At 41.5% G+C, this 20,175-nt stretch overlaps 1 protein-coding gene across 1 annotated transcript in view; it reads right to left on the minus strand.

Annotated features, from left to right (window-relative positions):
- Positions 1-9,499, minus strand: part of PCGF5 (polycomb group ring finger 5) — a 63,859-nt gene extending 54,360 nt beyond the window's left edge. The window contains exon 1 of the mRNA XM_082765334.1: positions 9,342-9,499. The gene's annotated coding sequence lies outside the window, so the exon portion shown is untranslated. The remainder of the gene's footprint in view (positions 1-9,341) is intronic.
- Positions 9,500-20,175: the final 10,676 nt, after the last annotated feature.

Here is a 20,175-nt window from a genome sequence, read left to right on the forward strand (position 1 = left end):
AGCAGTACTGCACTAAGCAGTCTGACCTAGCTTGAAGTACCAAATGCTCCTACAGCACAGGCTCCTGAGACATCCCCCTGTTCAGGATGCTCAGCAATGTTTATGCTTTTCTCAATGGTAGAAAAACACAGGAATCAACTTCTAGTCGTCACCTGCAAGGAATGCATAGGCTCATCTCTGTGAACAAGGCAAGTCTCAGCCACTCCAGTAAGCAATGCCACCCCACTTCTTGAGGGACAACGGGAAGGCCCTGCATCGTCCAGCTTTCAGCATTGTGGATTTTTATCACACAGTTATATCATTAGTTCTTTACTCCAATCTGCCTATCTCTTCCCACAAATACCATGTTCAGAACTCATCCATGAGATCGCTGTCACAGCTCTAGAAGCAACGGTTAGTTTCTCCTGATAAAGTTTTGTGCATGAATCTTGTTTGTTTTATCAACAAGGAAGCCTGAAAGCTGCCCCCCCCACCCCCAGCTGGACAAGGCTGTGTGGTGCAGTAAGCTGAGGGAAGGCCTGTGCGGGTGTTACCATGGCACTGAGCCACCACGCGGGTGCTCGGCCTGGGCACTGTGCTGACCGCTGTTGGGTAGCTGCCCCGTGGCTTCAAGCTCAGGCAGCGGGAGCTTACAGCTGCTTAAAATCACATATATGTGCCCTAACACACAGTTAGTTGAAGGAATAAAATAGGACCTCTGTATCTCCAAACAGCACACCCAAGTTCTTCACGGAAACATATACCTGCATGACTAGCACCTCTCCCTGAACCCAATTTGGCTGTTATGCTACTTTGTCTACATAGACAACCTTTAGGCAAAACCAATCTCTCAAATCGTAATTATTCATTCCTCACATACTTTACACCTGTGCTGTGAATAAGATGCTGGGTAGAAAGCCTTTAAAGAACAGAATTTATGAGTATTATAATACTCATGGATGAATTATGGTCACACCAATAGCCTAAACTATGAAACATCCTACTATTTTAGTCCTTTAGCCTTAAAATAGTTACATTAGAACTGTCTCATTTTTCCACCTAACACCCTGACATACCCAAAATACAGAAATTCTGCTGCTGAGTTGGTATGTCTCCACGCGATGTGGTTTATCAGCAATTCTGGGCCAGGTCTTTGCAAGTGTTCTTTATATGTCAGAGGTGCCTGAGAGCCCCCATATGGAACAGGCAGATGGGGGTGGTGGGAAGGATTCTCCACCACCAGGAAAAAAGTCAGAGGCGCGGAGTCTGTCTGCACCTAGTGGTCTGGACTCAGAGAACATCTAACTTCCTTCTTGCTTCACATCCCTCTAACCCAAACCCATTTCCAAGGCAGCAATTTAGTAAGTATCCAAGAAAGGAAGCCCAGAGATTACCTTAGTGAAATATGGAAGAACTGCTTTCACAATATACACTGCTCTATTTACGCAGCTCTTCCATCAATGTAAATACACATTATCAAGAACCCCAGATGCTGGAATGAATTCAGTAAGAATATTTTTCATCAGAAAATTCCACCTCTCACTTCTCAGATCTCATCACACCAAGTCAAACCTGGAAACTAGGACTCACAGACCTTCCAGACAGCACCAATTACAGACTTAGTGTCATTGTGCCCATAGAGTACAATGACACTTTTCCCACATTTCACCTCCAACTAGAGCTTTCTGTGTTCTTACAGTAACCACCTCTACATTCTTTCTGTCCATGATGGAGAACTACCTCATGATTTCTCCCTCTACTTCCCTTTGTTTTATAGGTGATAAACATACTTTTCCCTCAAAATCATCTGTTTGATTGGCATAATTACAATAAACTCAAAGCAACTATTTCCAACTTGTCCTAAATCTACGATTACCTGAATAGTGGAGCTGATCTATTGGACAGTTATACCAAAAAAGGGATCCATCTGTAAGTTCATTTGTATTAGTTTCTTGCTAGTTAAGTTAAACTTAATCAGTCTGAGGGTTCAATGACTGGCAGGGCTCAATATCTGAGATAGCATTTCCCTCTTTCAGTAGCAGTGACAGTAGACATCTTCTGAAACTGCATCATTAGTTCAAAGTCAGCTGCTGTTGTTTCAGACCCAAAGGGCTTATATACCCAATCATTTGTGTTTCCCTATTGTACTAGTTGATCTAGCAAGAGCTATTATAACTTGAGAAGCCAGGTGTTACAGAAAAGCTCCTCTATTATGTTTGTCACTGGTTTCCTCCAGCTTCACACTGAATTCACCAGAAAAGCTCCTCTGCAATTAATGGAAATTTTGAATTGTAGACCAATCCCAAACACATTTATGTTCCAAATTTTCAGCAGTGAATACAAAGAAATTACATATCAATAGTAGACTTTAAACACTTGCGTGTGTGAGGCACCAACTGTCACTGAGTACTTTATTTAAAACAAATCCATTTGCATTCTGTGATCACTGTCCACACAAAACAGTTGCAAATTTTGGTAAGTATGTGGAATGAAAGCATGAAAATTTACTTTATCTGCAATATATCAAAAGCGTTATGATAGAAAGATGAAAAATATTGGTTTGATTAAGCAGCCCTTCAAAATCACTTTGTAAGCAGGGAAATTCCACAGCCAGAATCAACCAAGAGCACTTAGTCAAAATATCACTTATAACATACAAAGGATCTTTTGTCTCTGCAGCTACTACTCATGATTCTTCAAAAAAGTAAATAATGATTTTATAAAACCATGAAAGAAAGAAACATCTTTAACTTCATTCAATCCACACATTGGCTATTTAAAAGATGATGTTCCATCTGAAAAAAAAAAAAAAAAAGAAAAGTGTTTTCAGTATAAAATTAATCAAGAGCTTGTTTTCTTATATATTCTATTCTTCTTCTTGAAGGAAGAGATAAATATAATTGCACTTCCTTTAATTAGTGGTGATGGCTTCTCTAAAAATGACTCAAGACCTCAAGACTTTTTTTCCTTTATCTCAAGATCAACTACTTTTTCTGTGGCAGAGTGAATTTATCTGTCCGATCTGATAAGTAGTAACTAGCACTGAAATCTGTCTTCAGAGTATTTAATGTTTGGATTCTATTATTGTAACGTGCGTTGGTAGTACATAAAGATTCTAATAGATACAATACAATACAAAAAGTCATCTGAAAAATTGTATTTAAGAAACTTAAATAAATAGATAATCCTGACACATTTTACATCCCAAAGGCACGTGTTGATTTCTCTGAGTGACTCTGAACACATACTGTAATAACCTAACAAACCCTTCAAATCCAAACTAAATTAATTAGGTGATGGTATTTTACCAGTATCGCTAAAAAGAAGAACCAGAACTAGGAAGCACAATGGAAGTCTCCTGCTGTTGAAAGGAACTCCAGTGCCTCTACATAGAGCTTCATAGAATCAGGAAATTAATAGCCTTTTATAGGTCATGTCATCGGTATTACATTGTATTACTATGTCAGCAACTGCTAAGGAGACTTAATGTTAACATTTGGAGAGCTTCTTTTAGTACTCCAACCTTGCTATTGATCAAGGCCAGTAAGTGCTATCATCGTACTGACAAAGCCAAAATAGAAATTACGACCTTAGAAATACTTTAAATCTTCAGGTACTTCCTTTCTGCATCGCAAATTCACAAAGTGTGAAAAATGTAGTGATTAGGAGAAAGCCAAGACTAAAAACTGAGTCTGCTCCACAACAGCAGCTTTTTCATATGTTAGGACACTCAGTGAAAGCTACAAAACAGCTGGGGCAGAATACATATTACAGCCTATGTTCTTCTCTTTTAACTGTTTTTCAAACAAAAAAGAAATAAAAGAGCTCTTACTTCTGTGAATAAACTCCACATTTAAATGAATGAAAGCAAAAATGAAATGTCTTTAGGTAGATGAAAATAAGAATTAATCCAAGTGTGCTCTCATACTTTCACACTATCTGTATGAGTGCATACTAAAACGCATTGATTTCTTATATGATGGTATCAACTTAAAGAAATGCAAATGTTAGTGCATATTAAAATGTTCCATTTTATAGTTCTAAAGAAAAATCTTGTATATTCTACTTCTGCGCTGTCTCATAAAAAGTCATAAATTCACCCCTGTGACCATACATCTACCAGTTCACAGTTGTTGCAAACTCAGTTGGTTATTTTTTTGTTTGACTGGTGAAATGGAATCTGTTAGTACTGACAAACTGCTACACAACAATTACACTAGCTCTAAAAAGTAATCTATGAACAGTAACACTTTCAAGGACCACTGCAAAGAGAAATTTATATAAATGTACCAGGTAACCCTATGTTGTAAATCCATATATTCCTTATACTGTGATATAGGGCCAATGTGAAATCACCCTACTAATTACAAGTTGAAGATACATTGCTTCCCTGTCATCAACTCATAACCATACCACTTGGTTCCTCATGGAAACAGTCAGCTGCAGCAATTTCATCTGTCTATACTCAGTGCAAGCAGTCTCTAACTCCACACCCTTGTGAAGTAAAGCTCAGGTATGAAAAGTGTGTGATTCCAAATTTGCAGCTCAACTAGCTTCTACTTAGGGCACCACAAGGTATTTTGGCTACACTGGAACATCACAAATCGTATTTTTAGTTTTAGTTTTTAAGAAGGACTAGAAGAAACCATAAAAATATTGTGTAAGTAAATTGCAACCAATCTGTGCCTTGCAGAAGGTCATCACTAGGACTGTTTCCATAACCATCACATTTGAGAATTCCTGTGAGATTTTTCCTGCTGAACTACATTGAAACAAAACAGAAGTCTTATTTTTCCTAGAGCTTAAGTTTGCTCTTGGTAGCATTCATGGGCTCCTTCAGAGGAGCTTCACAACAGTCATAAAAAAAAAAAAAAGTGAATTTAGATTTGTTATTCTCCTTCATTCATACTGTTGTCTATTTAAACTTGTATTTTACTTATAGTGGTGGTTTTCAGACAAATGGCCTATTCAAACTGCAAAAAAGTTGTTTGGGTTTTTAGTTAGACTGGGATAGGAACACACTAACGATTTAAGCAAAAACATCTCAGATGGAAGCTATTGTTTATTACTTATTTCCATAGAGACTGGAAGCCAAATCAACCAAAATACCAAAGTGCTGCAGGAGTTACAAACACAGCACCAGTGACAAAGTGTTCCCCAAGAGCTCGCAGGACAAAGACTAAGCTGTAATAGGTGAGCTAAACAAATGTGCAGGGTGGGGTTGGGAAGATGGAAGTAAGAAAAGGGACGTAAGAAATTCTATGTCAACTACAAACTACAACCCTCCCTGCTGGTATCAGATTTTACTCACTGATTCAGCTGTCTGCTATCCATACGCATAGAGCCATAGATTTTTCTAAGGAAGTCAGTAATTGCCAGAAAGTTGCCAGAAACAATGCATCTTTGTCAAAAAATAATTTTGTAAAGCTGCCATCAAGAATATGCATAGAATGAATCATACCAATGAATCAGGAAAAAAATAATGTTTCGCCATTTAGATCCCAACACTGTTTCCTGATACATCTACGTTAGAGATTAACTGTGTAGAAAGTGTTTGTTTTGGTAAGAATTTGCTTTGAGTTGAAGTGGTGTGACTGCACAGTGGTGTTCCTGCCTGTGGAAGAACCCGTCCTGAAGCTGTGCACAAGGGGTCACCAAAGGCACCCCATTTGCAGCGTTAGCGTTGTGTTTGTATACATATACACACAAAAATGTATATACCTAAACATGGTTCTTCAGCAGTCACTGCCCAGTGCCCACATACACTCTGTAAACCAAACAATTAGTGCAAATTCCACTGCCAGTGACAATTAAATGTAGGAAAGCAGATCTTGAACCCTAACAGACTGCAACAAATGGAAGCCCAGTGAAGCCTCCCTCTCAGGGCTGCAGCAGTTGGTAAAATAAAGGTATCCTTTCAATAACTTCTACTCTCATCTTTAACCTCTTCTGAGAAAGAAAGTTTTCTCTTCTTTTCCTTATTAGGTCTCTTGTGAAAATGGGATTCTTACGAACATTATGGCAAATTAGTGGGCTATTTTTATATTTTATTTCATCCAAACCTCTAACCATACAAAATAATGACAAACAAAGGAAGAAGATTCTTCCACAACAGAAAAGAAATGACTGATGACCAGTAGCAAATGAACAGTTTGGCCAGATGTTAGGAAAGCTGCTGAGACAAAGATGAATTCAGCTATTAATAATGGGATAAACCGTTTCAGCTTTAGGTAGCCAGTCAAATTTAGTTGTTTCACAAGTAAGAACCAATAGTGAAAGCTGTTGAGACCATAGTGGTCAAGTAACACTATGTATCTTTCATTCCAGAAGTGTCCTGCATTTGGTAACAGACAGTTTTGTTTTATAAACAACAACGATTATTTTATAAACAACAAAACTAAGACAGAGAAGGTAAGGGCACACATGCAGCTAGCTGCACACACTCTTGCCATTGCACGGTGGAGCTTGCTGCCTGTGCTGCACCTGCTCTGCTCATTGAGGGGTTTCAGTCTCAAAGTCTGTCAAGCTGGTACTTTCCATGACGCTACATTTACTGGAAAAAATGTAACATGAAAAACACAGCCATCAGGGAAATAAGCATCCCTCTAGGAAATATCTAAGGTACTATTTACCAACATTTAAGAATAGACTGGCTACAAGTCTAATAACAAAAGTGATAGAAAGAGACACAACTTGTAGTGTCAACTTTTTTTTAACTTAATAATTTTCTTAATATTTTAGAATCCTACTTGAGACTATTAATAGAAATTAACTACCTTATTTAACTTCTCTTTACACAAAACTGCAACAACTGTTTTTAACTGAGGATTTAGGGACCAAAGGACTGCCAGGCGGATGTATACCTGGTACAAAGTTTTCAATGAAGAAGTTGAAGAACTGATTCTTTTTCAGCACCACCAGTATTTCTTTCCACACCAGTAGTTCAAAACTTTGCTTGAGACTGCTGCATCTATCTATAAAGAGTTTTTAAAGCAAAAACTGTGAAGAAGAAAGCATCTAATTTATCTTCTTCCTGTTGGGATGTTAACCATCCATTTCCAGCTGAGATAGCTAGAAGAAGGACTTGCAAAGGTGCTGTAGGCACCAGTCTTTCATTGCACAGAATCTGCAAAGCAGCTGATACCGTGAACTATTTTTTGAGCAAAATACTATCCATTTCAAATAAATATTGTAACATCACCCCATTTTTATTTACAAAAGGGCATGACTATATCTATTCACAAATTAACCATGTTAAGAACAAAGCCTACGTATCCCAACATAACAAAAGCCAGCATACAAAGTTCAGACACTCCACTTTTATCTGCATTGCCCTCCGCAGTTTTCCAACTTGTGCTGCATGCCCTACAGTAAGCTGCTTATCAATCCTAAAAATGGCGATGTGCAGACGCAACCTTAAACCAATCCTTTTTATCTCACTTCATTTTGCACATTCTGCAGGCTTAAAAGTGAACTCTAGCATTTTTCACTTTTACTTTCAAGCCCAGGGTGCATAGAGAGCAGGGGGAAAAGGCTGAAGCAGAATGGTGAGTCCACTTACAGCTTTACTTGCTGCACTGCTTTCAATTGAGGTCTCTTTGTAGGCACGTATAATGTTATACGTAGTGTATGCTTCTACCTTCTTTGTAAGGAAATTAACTAAGAAATGATGGGTGCTGTCTGACTACTGATTTAAATGCACCTAAGAAATGGGATTTGTTGCTTTTTGTTGGCTTTACCACCCAATGTACCTAAGAGGATCTGTTCAGAGAACTGTTCAGCCGCACGCAGGATTATCTTGGTTAACTTCAGAATCTTCTGACTGCGAGGCGTTCAGAGCCACACAATGAATGCTGAAGTAATATATAAGCAAATAGCAGAATCAATCCTTTCCATGACTGATTTATTTCTCCATTCCTGTTTGGAGAATGGCTAGAAGTACAAAACACAGGCAGACAGATAAAGGATACCCGATGCCAAAAGTGACAGAATGGTTTACCAGTAAGAGGCACAAAGATTTTCACATACTTTTGCATTGTAAAACTGAGTGCTTGTATTTGTCCAGCACCACCTCCCCATCATAAACAGGGACTTCATTTCTAGGCACTGGCAGGTATACCAAGAAAAGAGGAATTTATCTTACAAAATTCAAAGTCCTGCCTGTGTACAGGGAGAGATAAACATGTCAACAAAAAGTAGAAAATGGAATTCAACTCTGGAATCAAGTCAGAGTTGAAAGAAAAACTATATATAGGACCCAGCCTTAATCCCATTTAAAACAGCCACAGGCAAGAGGATTGGGAGCACAACTCTACCTAGGTGCAACTCCAGCATGTTTATTAAACAAACCTGTTTGTTTTCCAAATATGTATTTATGTATTTACTGCACCAGAGACTAACTATTTTCACTTAACAAAACTACGCAAAACCAATCCCAGATTAAAAGGACCTGGGATCCGTCTCAGGTTTTGGGCTATGGATATGGTGTGATACCATTCACGTTTTGTTTGTTTTGGTTAAATTTGACTTTAAATTAACATACTTTGAATGGCACAGTTACTTAAATCTCGTCATTAGCATCCTTCCTTTGAGGACGTGGAGAAAACGAAGGGCAGGCAGCCGATGCAGAAACAGGTTGCCCCCGGACCACCGAGCCAAGGAAGCGGCCGCCGAGCGCTGCAGAACTTCCACAGCCCTCACGCTGCCCCCGGACAGCCCGGGGGGGGGGGTCGGGCCCTGCCCGTGCCCTGGGAGCCGAGGCCAACCCCCGGCCCCCCGGTGTGTGCGCGGCGAGGTGATTCACTTGCTTCGGTTCCGCGGAACCGATGATTCACCCCACCCATCGCATCACGCGAACCGCGCGCATGAAGGATAAGGGGGGAGGGAGGGAGGGAGGGAGGAAAAAATCAAGTTCTTTAAACTTTGTTCTGCCGGAAGGTTTATTTGCGATGAGCACCGAGCCCGGCACCCCCCCCCCCCCACCCCCTCCCCCTCCCCTCCAACACGTGCCGGGAGCTGCCGCCCCCTCGGGCGGGATGGGCGGCGCGGCGATGGGGACGGGCTGCCCGGTACCTGCCGAGGGGAGGAAGGCTGGGCGGGCTCGTCCCTCTCCTCCCCACCGGCACCTTATGTAACCGGCCGCCCCGCGGGATCCCGGCTGCTACTGCTCGCTCCCGGAGCGCCCGTCGCCGCCCGCCGGCCCCTCGGGCAGCCCCGCATCCCGCTCCCTCATTAGCGGCTAATTAACGAAGGAGAAACTTCCTCGGCGGCCCCCGCCCCAGCGGCGGCGCCGGGAGCGGTGTGACGGCCGGCGGTTGGCCGCCCCCCCCCCGCCCGCAGCCGCGCCCCGGCGGGCCCCTTACCTTCCCCGGGCGGAGGCCGCGGCACCCACCCGCGGGCGCGTTGCGGGAGCGGGGAGCGGGCAGCGGGGTGCGTGCGGCGGCGGCGCGGGCGGCGCCGGCTGGGCGGGCGGCCGGGGGGCGGGGAGGGCGGGTGAGGCGGTTGGGCGGCGGGAGCGCGCCTCGCCGGAGGGGGCGGCGGGGGGAGGCTGCGGGGCGGCGCGGGGAGCGGAGCGGAGCGGCGCGGGGCGGAGGGGGGTTTCCCGGGGCTTGTTTACGCCCCGCTCGGTGCACGCGCTGCGGTGATTGGATGCAAACTGGGGCACTGCCCCGGGCGGGAGCCGCCGGCACGGTCGTGACCGGGGGTGCTCGGCCGCCGCTGGAGCCCCCCGAGGCGGAGGAGCCACCCGTGCCCTGCCCGGGCACAGCACGGCGAAAACTCCTCCGGCCGTCCGCCCGCCCGCCCTTCTGCCCTCCTTCCCTCCCACCCTCCCTAGTCGCTGCCCGGTGCGGCGCTCTGCGCACGCGCGGCGCGCTGGCGGGGGCCCGCGAGGCGCATGCACCCTGCGCCGCGGTCGCGCATGCCCGTGAGGGAGAGGCGAGGCTGGCGCCGGGCCGCTGCCCGCTCCCGGTCCTCGCCTCACGGCGCTCCCCGCCCCTGGGAGCGGGCAGGGGGCTGTGGGCTGGTTACCCGGGGGGGCCTTATCCCAACTTTGTCCGTTCTGCCGTGACTTATTTTATCCTTGGGAATTTCCAGTGAAATAAATGTTTAACCGAGGAATTAAAGAGAATGTAACAATTGGATGACATTACTCGTGTTCGTTAACTTGTTAAGTAGCTCCTTGTCATTAATCCCTTCTCGCAATCAACAGCAGCAATAAAGTAATACCAATATATATGCCATGAGGGCTCATTGTGCCAGGAATCCCCAGTCTGCGCTCAGTGTGCACCGCAGGAATTTCCCCTGCTCGCTTACAAATGAGTAAGCTTCTCAATCAATTTTCCCTGAAACTTAATAACAAAGCGCACCCAACTTCCTCGAGTCGTGACAGAACCAACATCATTCTGTGTAACCCACCTTGTGCTGCCTTTTGCGTGGGGCTTGGACTCAAGGCTCTTGTTGAGAACCTGCTCCTCACTATAACCAGTAGCTGGCCAGCAGTCAGGACCACGGGTGCTAACAGCAGAGCATTCACCTGCAAGTTAGCACTTTTGCAAGCTTGTCTGCACTCAAAGAAAGATGGAATAGTGAGAGAGTTTTGAAGGGTTCATCTTAATCTATCCATGACATTTTCCAAGTAACGAAGCAAGCAAACAAAAACATTACCTAGGGAAGAGCTCTCTTGAGCCTTACTAACGTTTTTTTTTTCCCTTTTTTTTTTTTTTTTTTTTTTTTTTTCTTTTTTCCTTTTTGCCACTTCAAGCCTTCCTGGGAGCACTGTCCAGGAGTTGAAGATGTTTTAGTGTCACCTGACCATGTCACAACATCATGTTTATTTAGATGTCAGTGTGCACTGTCAGAAAGTGGACATTTTAAGGGTTTGCTGGTCAGACTACTGTTTGCCGTGACTGCTCAGTCAGCTGTTAGCAATAATCGGTTTTGTGATAATCAGCCAGATTTGTGGTATCAGAACAGTGCATTGAGCTCCTTTGAGTTTATACTCAATGGGTGTAACACAATGCACAGAGTACTTTTAGAGATTAAGACAACCTTCACTGAAAATAAACTGGGCTGTTCATACTTGAAGCAATTGCATCAGACTTACTGAACACTCAGACATCTCCAAATTGTTTTACCTGGGTTCTATCCTTAAAGGTTTTCATTTTGTCTGTTTGCTTGGTGATTTTGTTTGCTTGTAAGTAGAACGTCTGACTATAAGCTTTCACTTGCAAAAGAGGAAGATTCTGGAGTATGAAACAGTTCCAGAGAGATACAGCAGTTCTCACTGCATCCACTTATCTGAAAAAAATAAAATAAAATAAAATAAAATAAAATAAAATAAAATAAAATAAAATAAAATAAAATAAAATAAAATAAAATAAAGGACAGAAAGGGAACAAATTTCTTCCTAGTCTCTCCTATATTTGAAGGCAGTTAAGCACTCACAATGATTTTACTGGAAAACTAATCCTTCCTTAAAACTTCTGAGAGATCCCCTGTTCCTGGGAGGTATGATAGCACAAAATGGTAACATGTAGAGTGCTGTCTGCCAGTGAGAAACAACCGGTGCCTACACTGAGGTCATGGGAGAAACCATGACAGAGATGCTAAAGTTTTAATCGAAGCAGAAATTGTAGCCACCAGTGATGGTCTAGACATGGAAGGACAGAGCTCAGAGCAGATTAGCTATCTTTAACAAGACATAAAGGAAGGCATACAATAAAAGCAATACAAAACACAGTTCAGTATTAAGGATCGCTTCTCTTAGTATTCCCTATCTAAACAACAGATGTAGGCTTCCCTGGCCAAGATGGCCACAGATTTAAATATAAGTACATACTACAATATATAATTGTAAATTTAGATGAAAACTTATTTTCTTATATGCTTACCTGGCTCCTAGGAGACACCAAAGAGCAGGAAACTAATAATCCAAGCTCAAGAGCTTGCACCACTCACTCTATTTGTTGCAATGTAAGAGTCTAAGTCAATCAATTAGCTGTGAAAACCTTGACTACAGATTCCAGTTTTGTTGTATGTTTTAGATGATACTGAATTAGCTTTTAGTGTAATTAGCTTTCACAGTAAACTTTGCATACAACACAAGAGGGTTTGTCTGGTTCAAGACTGAGTTTTCTAATTATATTTCTTTCACTTCCTCTGCTGATTTTATTTCTAGTAGTGTGTGGAGCCTTAAACTACTCTGTGGGGCTCTGTTCTTTATCCTGGGCTTTTTAGCATCTAGGTGTTTCCTCAAATTGATGGCTTGTATAAGTTGTCAGTTAATTGTGATTAGAGCAACAGCCACATATCTATCACCTCCTCTGATTACGCATCTTTGGAGAACTGGCACAAATGTGGTTTTCAACTGTAAAATTTGTGGTCGGGAAATATTTTTTAAAACTAAACCAAAGCAAAATCAGTGTTCAGCTTGGTTCTCAGCAGTTACTACATTTAGAGTTGTACGTTAATTTACGAGCCATTAGCAGATTCTGCCTGTCAAAGAAGCCCTCATAATTTCCACTGAAAGTTGAGCCATAACCTTTAGGTATATGTTTATCTTTCAGGTCCCTGGCTGTCAGTTTCAGATTTAATCTACATAAATATCACCGGATACCCTCTCTACCTCCTCAGGAATATTGCCAGGATACATTTTTCCATTTCCAAAGCTTACAAAGAAACTGAAATTCATGGCTTTTAAGTATCTAGCAATAATTATATAGCTTTCTTATGAGCTAGGACTTTTTGCCAGAGTGAATGATGAGTCCCTCTTTCCTTTCACCCAGAATTTGACTACTAAGCTATCTTGTTTAGCAAAGTACTACCACACTCATGACTACTTCTATTCGGAAAGAGATCATCACCACTCCTAACTGCATATTTAGAATCATTATGCTATTTTAGAGTGATTTTGCATTTCAGTTCCATTTGTTGTACATATTATTCTGTCATATGCAATAGGCTCTCCAAGCAAGGTTATTAGTTGTTTAATTATCAGCTGTAGGCACCCTTGAGTTTCAGCTTTGCTGAGCACAGCTTAGTGGCACTCTGATTCCAGAGGATCGCACACCAGCAGTGAGACTAAATTATGGATTCTGCTTTTTGGTGGGTATTTTTAAGTCAAGCATTGTTTTACTTCTGTTATATAAATACTGAAATACACATGAATTACGCAGCAGAAAACAAGTACCCCATTGCTGTTCAGTTGTAGAGGGGCAGGAAGAAATGTAAAAGGTCGTTCACCTGCTCAGCCCTGGCTTCAGCTCCAGCAAGAGGAATTGCCAGATGATTTCTCTGTTTCTTGTCAGTTGGAAGAGCTAACTCATTAAAAAGTTGGTACAAAGCGTACTACAAGAAAATGTAGGAGCTTACTCTCTTCTCAGGGAAAAGCCGTTGAGATCAGTGGATAAGCAGCGTGCTTAATATTATTCATTCGTGTGTTGTAAATAAACGACAAACACCTTTTAGTTGCCAGCCTCTATCTGGTACCAAAGACAAACATCTCTGGTGTTGGAGCACAGCTACGTCAACATCAGGCATTGTGCACTGCTGCAAGGAAGGCAGCAGCCTCTGTGCCATGGACCTGCTCTGCTGCTTTGAGACAGCTCATCTCCAGTCACGCCTTTCCAGAAACTTTCACTACTTCTTTCCATTTAACTTTTTTTTTTTTTTTTTAAATTTATTTATTTATTAAATGTACCACCTTCCATAGTTTATTGTGAAACAGTTAAACATTTGAGTTTTAATGTCAGGGAAAGGTGTTTCCCATCAGTAATTTGAATTTCATCATTTTATGCAATGCGAACTAAGATATAATTACATTACATATGAGACTATTACAACATCTCATTTTGTAGAAGGGATAAAGTATACGTGAATGACTATGGGCAATCTCCCTCCAAAAAGAAGAAGGATACAGACAGGTTGTCTCCTAATAATGAGATGGTTTTTTTTTTCACACTGGGTTTCAGTGTGCTGGGTTTCAGCTCACAGAGAATTGCTATAGTAGATGTAAATAGAATGAAATGCTAACAATTCTCTTTGAGTGGGTTGGATGGACTTTGGTACAGAAATACATTGGATAAGACTGATTCCTACGCTCAATAATCACAGCAGCTATTTCCAAGCTGTTTCCTCCTGTCAGCGATGCTATGCTTCTTGAGAGATTCAGGGCATAATTACTGAACAGTCAGTCCTTGGGCAGCCCAGAGACCATGCTAGGCAAACAGTCACTCTCACGTTACCAAGCGGAAGGAATGAAGGAAAGGAGGATGACAGAGCAAGGTCTCCAGGAGCACTTTTCCTCTTCATTTACTGATGGGGACACAACTGATCTCCTGTACTTTCCCTCTGTAGCCTATGGCTTGCAAAACAGCTCATAAATCAAGCGAAAAAAGTAGGTGCTTAGATCGTTCAGCTCACCTAAGCAAGATGCCTAAATATGAATCATGTACATACCCAACCATGTAGATATTTTGGTGTTATCCTAAAGAACAGTATTTCCTACATTGAATCTTTATCTTCTTTTGACTACTTTGATTTGAGTTAACATTGATGTAAAAGAAAGTAGGGGTAGATTTTTGTAGTAGTTGTTAAAATCCCTAGAAATCTCTTTTGTTGTTGTTATTGCTAGAGTTTGTAATAAAACACCTGCAGGGGGTCTTGCTGACAACATGAACAGGAAGATAAATTGCACCCAATCAAGTTTGTGTATTACACCAATTTCTAAATTAGATCTCAAAATCTTTAAGGTCACAAGTGTTTCATCTTATGTTTTTTTGTGGTCCTCACTGGGGCATCTGAAAACACTAGCAGTAAAAGGACAAATGTATTATAAAGTTTTATTGGTATGTCAGATAGAATGTAAGAATGATGTTATTTGAAAGGCAAAGAGGAAAAAAACGTTCTGCATATGCTGTATTTATTTTCAGTTCAGCCTGCGGACCTCATTGAAAACAAACAAGTTTTAAGAGGACTATATATTTAGGGTGGAACAGTTGAGGTCTCCGTGTAGCTTAGTAGAGATGTGGATACTGGAGATTTCGTTTAGGACAGGATGCAACAGTGCAGAGAAGAACTGTAATGGCAACTCCAGCCCACAAATAAGATATCCTCTTTGAATTTCTTTAAAAAGAAGCAGCTGCTAAGAACTCTTCCCACAGGGTAAAGCACAGATGGATTCAAAAGTTCCTATACAAGAAGCAGCTTTTCTAATCATTAAGGGTCAACGTGTTCCCTATCAAATACTTAGGATGATGCAGCATACACAATATCTTAGGAAAAAGCTATTTCGTAGCATATACAAAAATGCACACTACAAAACTGCATTTTTCTGTCTCATATCATGAACATGTTTTATGTGTATGTACCTGCATGTCCCTGTTGGCACCATCACTTGGAACACAGTAACATTCCTTATAACCTTCATCCCAGACAGCAAGGATCCAGGAGTTTTTAATCCTGAGTGATTTTTAAAACCATTATAAAAATATATCTGAGCAGTCCAAACAGTTACCACTGAAAACATATATATTGCCTAATAGTAATCTATTTTGAAATTGAGTCAGTGAAAGATTTGCTTATCAGGCGGTCACGTACTAGTATATTTTCTTGGCAAACATAGAAAAGATTTTCACCCAAGAGATAAGGACGAAGAACTTGACAGACTGCTCTTTATACTTTGAATCAGAATGGTTACCAGGGTACTCTGATTTATGAAACACATAAAAATTTTCCCATTACATGAAAATTTTCACACATTAAAACATGGAGAGACTATAGTTGTAAATCCATGCAGAAAAAAACATAGTGTTTCCATAATTTGATCTGTAATACTCAAAACCAGGTACTGCAGAGTTCCATAATGGCACATTGAGCATTATTTATTGTTATCTCATGTTATTTAATGAGATGCCCGGTCTCATTAATATCAGGCTCTGCTATTTACAGATGAATTTATAGCAAACTGAAAATGTCACATGTCCAATTGTCGTTGCTCCTGACTTCACTCTGCTGAGGATCCCTGCCTCAGCAGCCAGGCTACAGCTCCACAGCAGGCAATAAGAATAATCACAGGTGGCTTTTATTTGTTCAAGGCAAGCATGTCAACACCTTAGACTGCTTTATTGAATTCTTCACAGAGCCTTAAATATCCTAATTAATTTTCAGCTTTGCAAATAAAAAGCTAGCATAAGTAGGGCTGCTGGGAAACCTGGGGACTCCTGGACACTCCTCAGCAAACTGCATACATGCAATTCCTGGCAAGTTGGTCAGCAGAGACCGCAGAACTACAGCAGCACTCTGCCCATCAGAATAAGAAAAAGCAGCTTATTGCCAGGGGGCCGTGCCCATGACAGCCATCCCTCCCCTCTGGGTAGCTGCGGCCTGTGAGGAGTAGGGGAGCGAGGCCACACAAACGTGTCTCTCTCATCACTCAGCACGTACGCCCTTCCTGCTGTTTTTAAACGTGAATTGCTTTCTTTGAAAGCCAGCAAATTGTGTGCTGAACAGAACTGCAGCCACCAAATCCCTCTGTATTTATGTTCAGCAGGCACATGGATCCCCTTTTCTGTAGTGCTCCCAGATGCCCCTCACTGCTCTGCACCCCTCACAGTGCTCTGTGTCAGGGACCAGCTGGACAAACTGCCTTAAAATTTGGGTGGGTGGCATTAACCTGGGCCAGTGGCCTCTGACCACTTGCTGGTTTTGATCAAGCTTCCAGGAGCTTCATGTTCTCAAAGCCTGTCAAATATAGCTGGAATTATCAGTAAATTCAAACATTATTAAGGAAGGGAAGCCAGCAGATGGACAAACTGGGGTTGCAGGTCTTTCTTTAAAAGCCATCTGAACTCCAAGTAGATCTAGCCTTCAGAAGTTCTCCTACTGCTAACCACTTTGCTATAATGTAATAATGTAATGCAATTAGCCACAAGATGAACTTAATGCTCTTCCATTTAAATTTGAAGTTTTGAAAGAGAGCTTTAAGCAACCAAATTTACAGACATCCTGCGTGACAAATCCATGGAAGCAGGTGGACATCTGAACTTAACATCATACTTATTTCCACACAGACAAAACTGTAAATAGGAAGAATCTACAAGATGAATTGATGAAATTGAAAAACTTTACACCAAATTTTATGTGATGGAAATTTCAAGATCTCATCTAAATCCCTGCCAAATTCAGAATCCATATGTGCCACTGTGGGGTTGATTTGTATCTTGAACGTAAGGTGTTACTTTTTCACTAGCGTATATAATGTTCGAAAAAGACAGATTCATAACTGGAGAGGAGATGAAATGAGGAAGAGCAGCAGAGCATGAGGAAAAAGATTGGAGAAAGAAGAAGAGTAGATTGAGGGGAGGAGGACTGGCAGGTGCCTGTGTAATTGAAGGTCTCAGCTGCACTGGCAACTACTGGAGAGCTGGCCGCAGGTATAGTGGCAGCAGCAGGCTTTTTCATGCTGCTAGCAGATTTCATTCACAAACACCAGAGAAGGAAGTCAAGAAAAATGAATAATTGTCACTTTTTTTTTCCTATCTGGTTGCCCACAAGATCAGGTGAACAAAGGCTGCCAATGATGCTAACTGGCTCTCTAGGTTGGATGATTGTGTAATTATTGCAATTTCCTTCTTCCTCCCTGTGTTTAGTTTGTATTTTCTCTGCTACACTGAGTCCAGCTCCACATATACTTAGTTACAGACAGAAGTCACTAATTTTAGACAGGCTAAGTGCATTATGGAGAGCCATGAAGGCCAACCACTGGAAAAGAGAAGCCTTCGTAATTGCTTAGAGACACTGGTGGGAAAGTAAATAAAAACAGGGACACAGAAACCATCCACTGAACTGCACACTGAGAAACAGGTAAGTTGTCTACCTAAGCTGATAGCCGCAGTTATGGGTTCATAGCTCTCTTGGGAGGTTGTAATTCAAAGAGGCATTTTGGAAAGGCGAGGAGAAAGTGCACAAGTCAAGTACAAACCCACAAGTTCTCATATTTTACAGACGGCTTTCTTCCTTTAAAGCAGTTATGTCTATGTATTTTCCTAAAATAGAAGGGAAGCTATCAAATACTTTTGAAACATATTTTGAAAGACCTCATGTATCAGAACTGAAGAAAAGAGATGTCTGGTTCCTGGCTGATCTTATTTCCTACTTGGAAACTAATTTTCATACTCCTGCTGTTCCCACTGCACAAAATAGGCTGGTCAGACCTGTTTTAGTAACTGCTGTATGGATAAAGCTTCTTAGCTATATGCATATGCAGAAATACTCAAAGTAAAATCAGAATTTTTAATCAAATATCCAAAGATACGGAGATTTTTGAATGCTGATATTTTTTGGTTCCAAGCAATTTTATTAATATTTTACTGTCTTCTTTTACAGATGGAAATGAGCAAGTTTAAAGCTCAGACATCCCTGGCTGGACTCTCATTCAAAATGAAAATCCTGCATGATACAACCAAATTTTAGTTTCTATTCAAGATTAATTATTTCAGTAGCCAAGTACCACAGACTCAGAAATGAGTCACAGTATCTGGTGAAATAATGAAAGAGGATGGATGGCTTGAAGAGAGTGCACACACTGAGCATTGGTAAATATTTTGTGAAATACAGCTGCTTGTTATCACATCATGTTTCAATATCTCCAAAGCCTCAAAAGATTAAACAAGGCTGGCCTGAGGCCATATTTATTTATTTAGGATAGTAGTTCTTAAACTATTAAATGGAGCCCCTCTTCTCTTCTCTGCCTGTGTGGATCCCTCAGCCAGGTACAGATGCCTCCAGCCCCTGCTGCACTACAGCAATGAAGAATTGGGAGAATTCAGACAACAAAGGTTTTGGTCCCAGTGCATAGTATCCCTGGGGGTACACAAGGAATGAGCATGGCCTTATCCAGAAAATGTTAATCTACCCACAAGTTTTCTCTCTGTGAAACACATTCTTCCAGGCTTGCATCCTTCAGTGATGCTTCTTCCCATCTCCTTAAAGTGTCTGATACTGCTTTTATAACATGACTTGGCATTTGCAATCAATCTCTCCCAATCCTGAAAATACCTAAATAAGACAAAGTCATCAAGATCTTGAAGGAAAACTGTTTGGCCACCTTCTTAGTTTTGAATGCAAAATACAACTTATATGTGTGTCTGTGCACGTGAAAGATCTTCTGCCAATTACCCTGTTGACATGGGCAGTTGCTGGGACTCCAAAGTGATGCTGACAACTGCAACCAGGTGTGTGCTTGCCACAGTACCCTTGCTGCCTCGGTCTGCACAAAGAAGAAAGGTGCACTGTGTGACAGGAGACACACTGTCACTAGCTGTGCTGAGCCTGTGTGGTGGGTGAAGACTTCTGTCTCCAGAAGAGATTTTAGGCACATTTTATCAGACCAAGTTTAATCCCACCTGACATTATGCTTACTTTAATGCTATCTCTCATCAAAAAGTTTTGCCTATTTTTCCTTTATGGCTTTTACCACAGAGCTCCCAGATAAGCAGATGGATGGGTGCAAAGAGTGCCAGATTGTTAGCAAGAGAAGTCATATTCCTTTATCCAGCAGGTTTCATGCCAGTCCTACATGGTATTCAGCTAGAAGAGTGGGTTAATGACTAGTGACAATTAGGTGATGAAGTTTATACACGCTTTACACTTAGCCAGGTCCAGGCTGACAGCGCCTCCTGGTAGCCATTACTGATTGTTTGTGTCCTGAGACTACCAACACACTATCAAACTCTTTCCAGTTACAAAAAGAGACAAATTAAGATCTTTTTGTTATTTTGCTTTTGCTATTAGCAGCATAGTCTGTATATCTAAAAGGTTATAGATCATTAATAAAACATACAGCAGTTCTGACAATTTCAGCAAGCTCCAGCATCTCGCCTCCTTTTCCCACAACCCCTAAATAACCATCACTGCAACACACACAGCATGTAGCCCACACCTCTGTTTTTCAGTTCTTGCAGCAGCTCCCAATTTTGTCATCTTTACTCTCTGCAGGGAAGGCTCCTCAGCTGCCTTGTATTTCTGTACTTCATTCAGCAAAACATGGAACAAATTTTTAGTGACAGCCTGTTGCACACCGGTTTAATAGTCCATAAAACAAAAAGGCTACTGATAGAAGATTTTGAAAATTCAGCATTTTGTATATAAAGCTATTCAGCTTTACAGTAATGTGATGGTTTGTTCTGCAGCTAGATT

Source organism: Aythya marila (assembly GCF_965140915.1).
Source record: "Aythya marila genome assembly, chromosome: 7".
Taxonomy (NCBI): Eukaryota; Metazoa; Chordata; class Aves; order Anseriformes; family Anatidae; genus Aythya; species Aythya marila.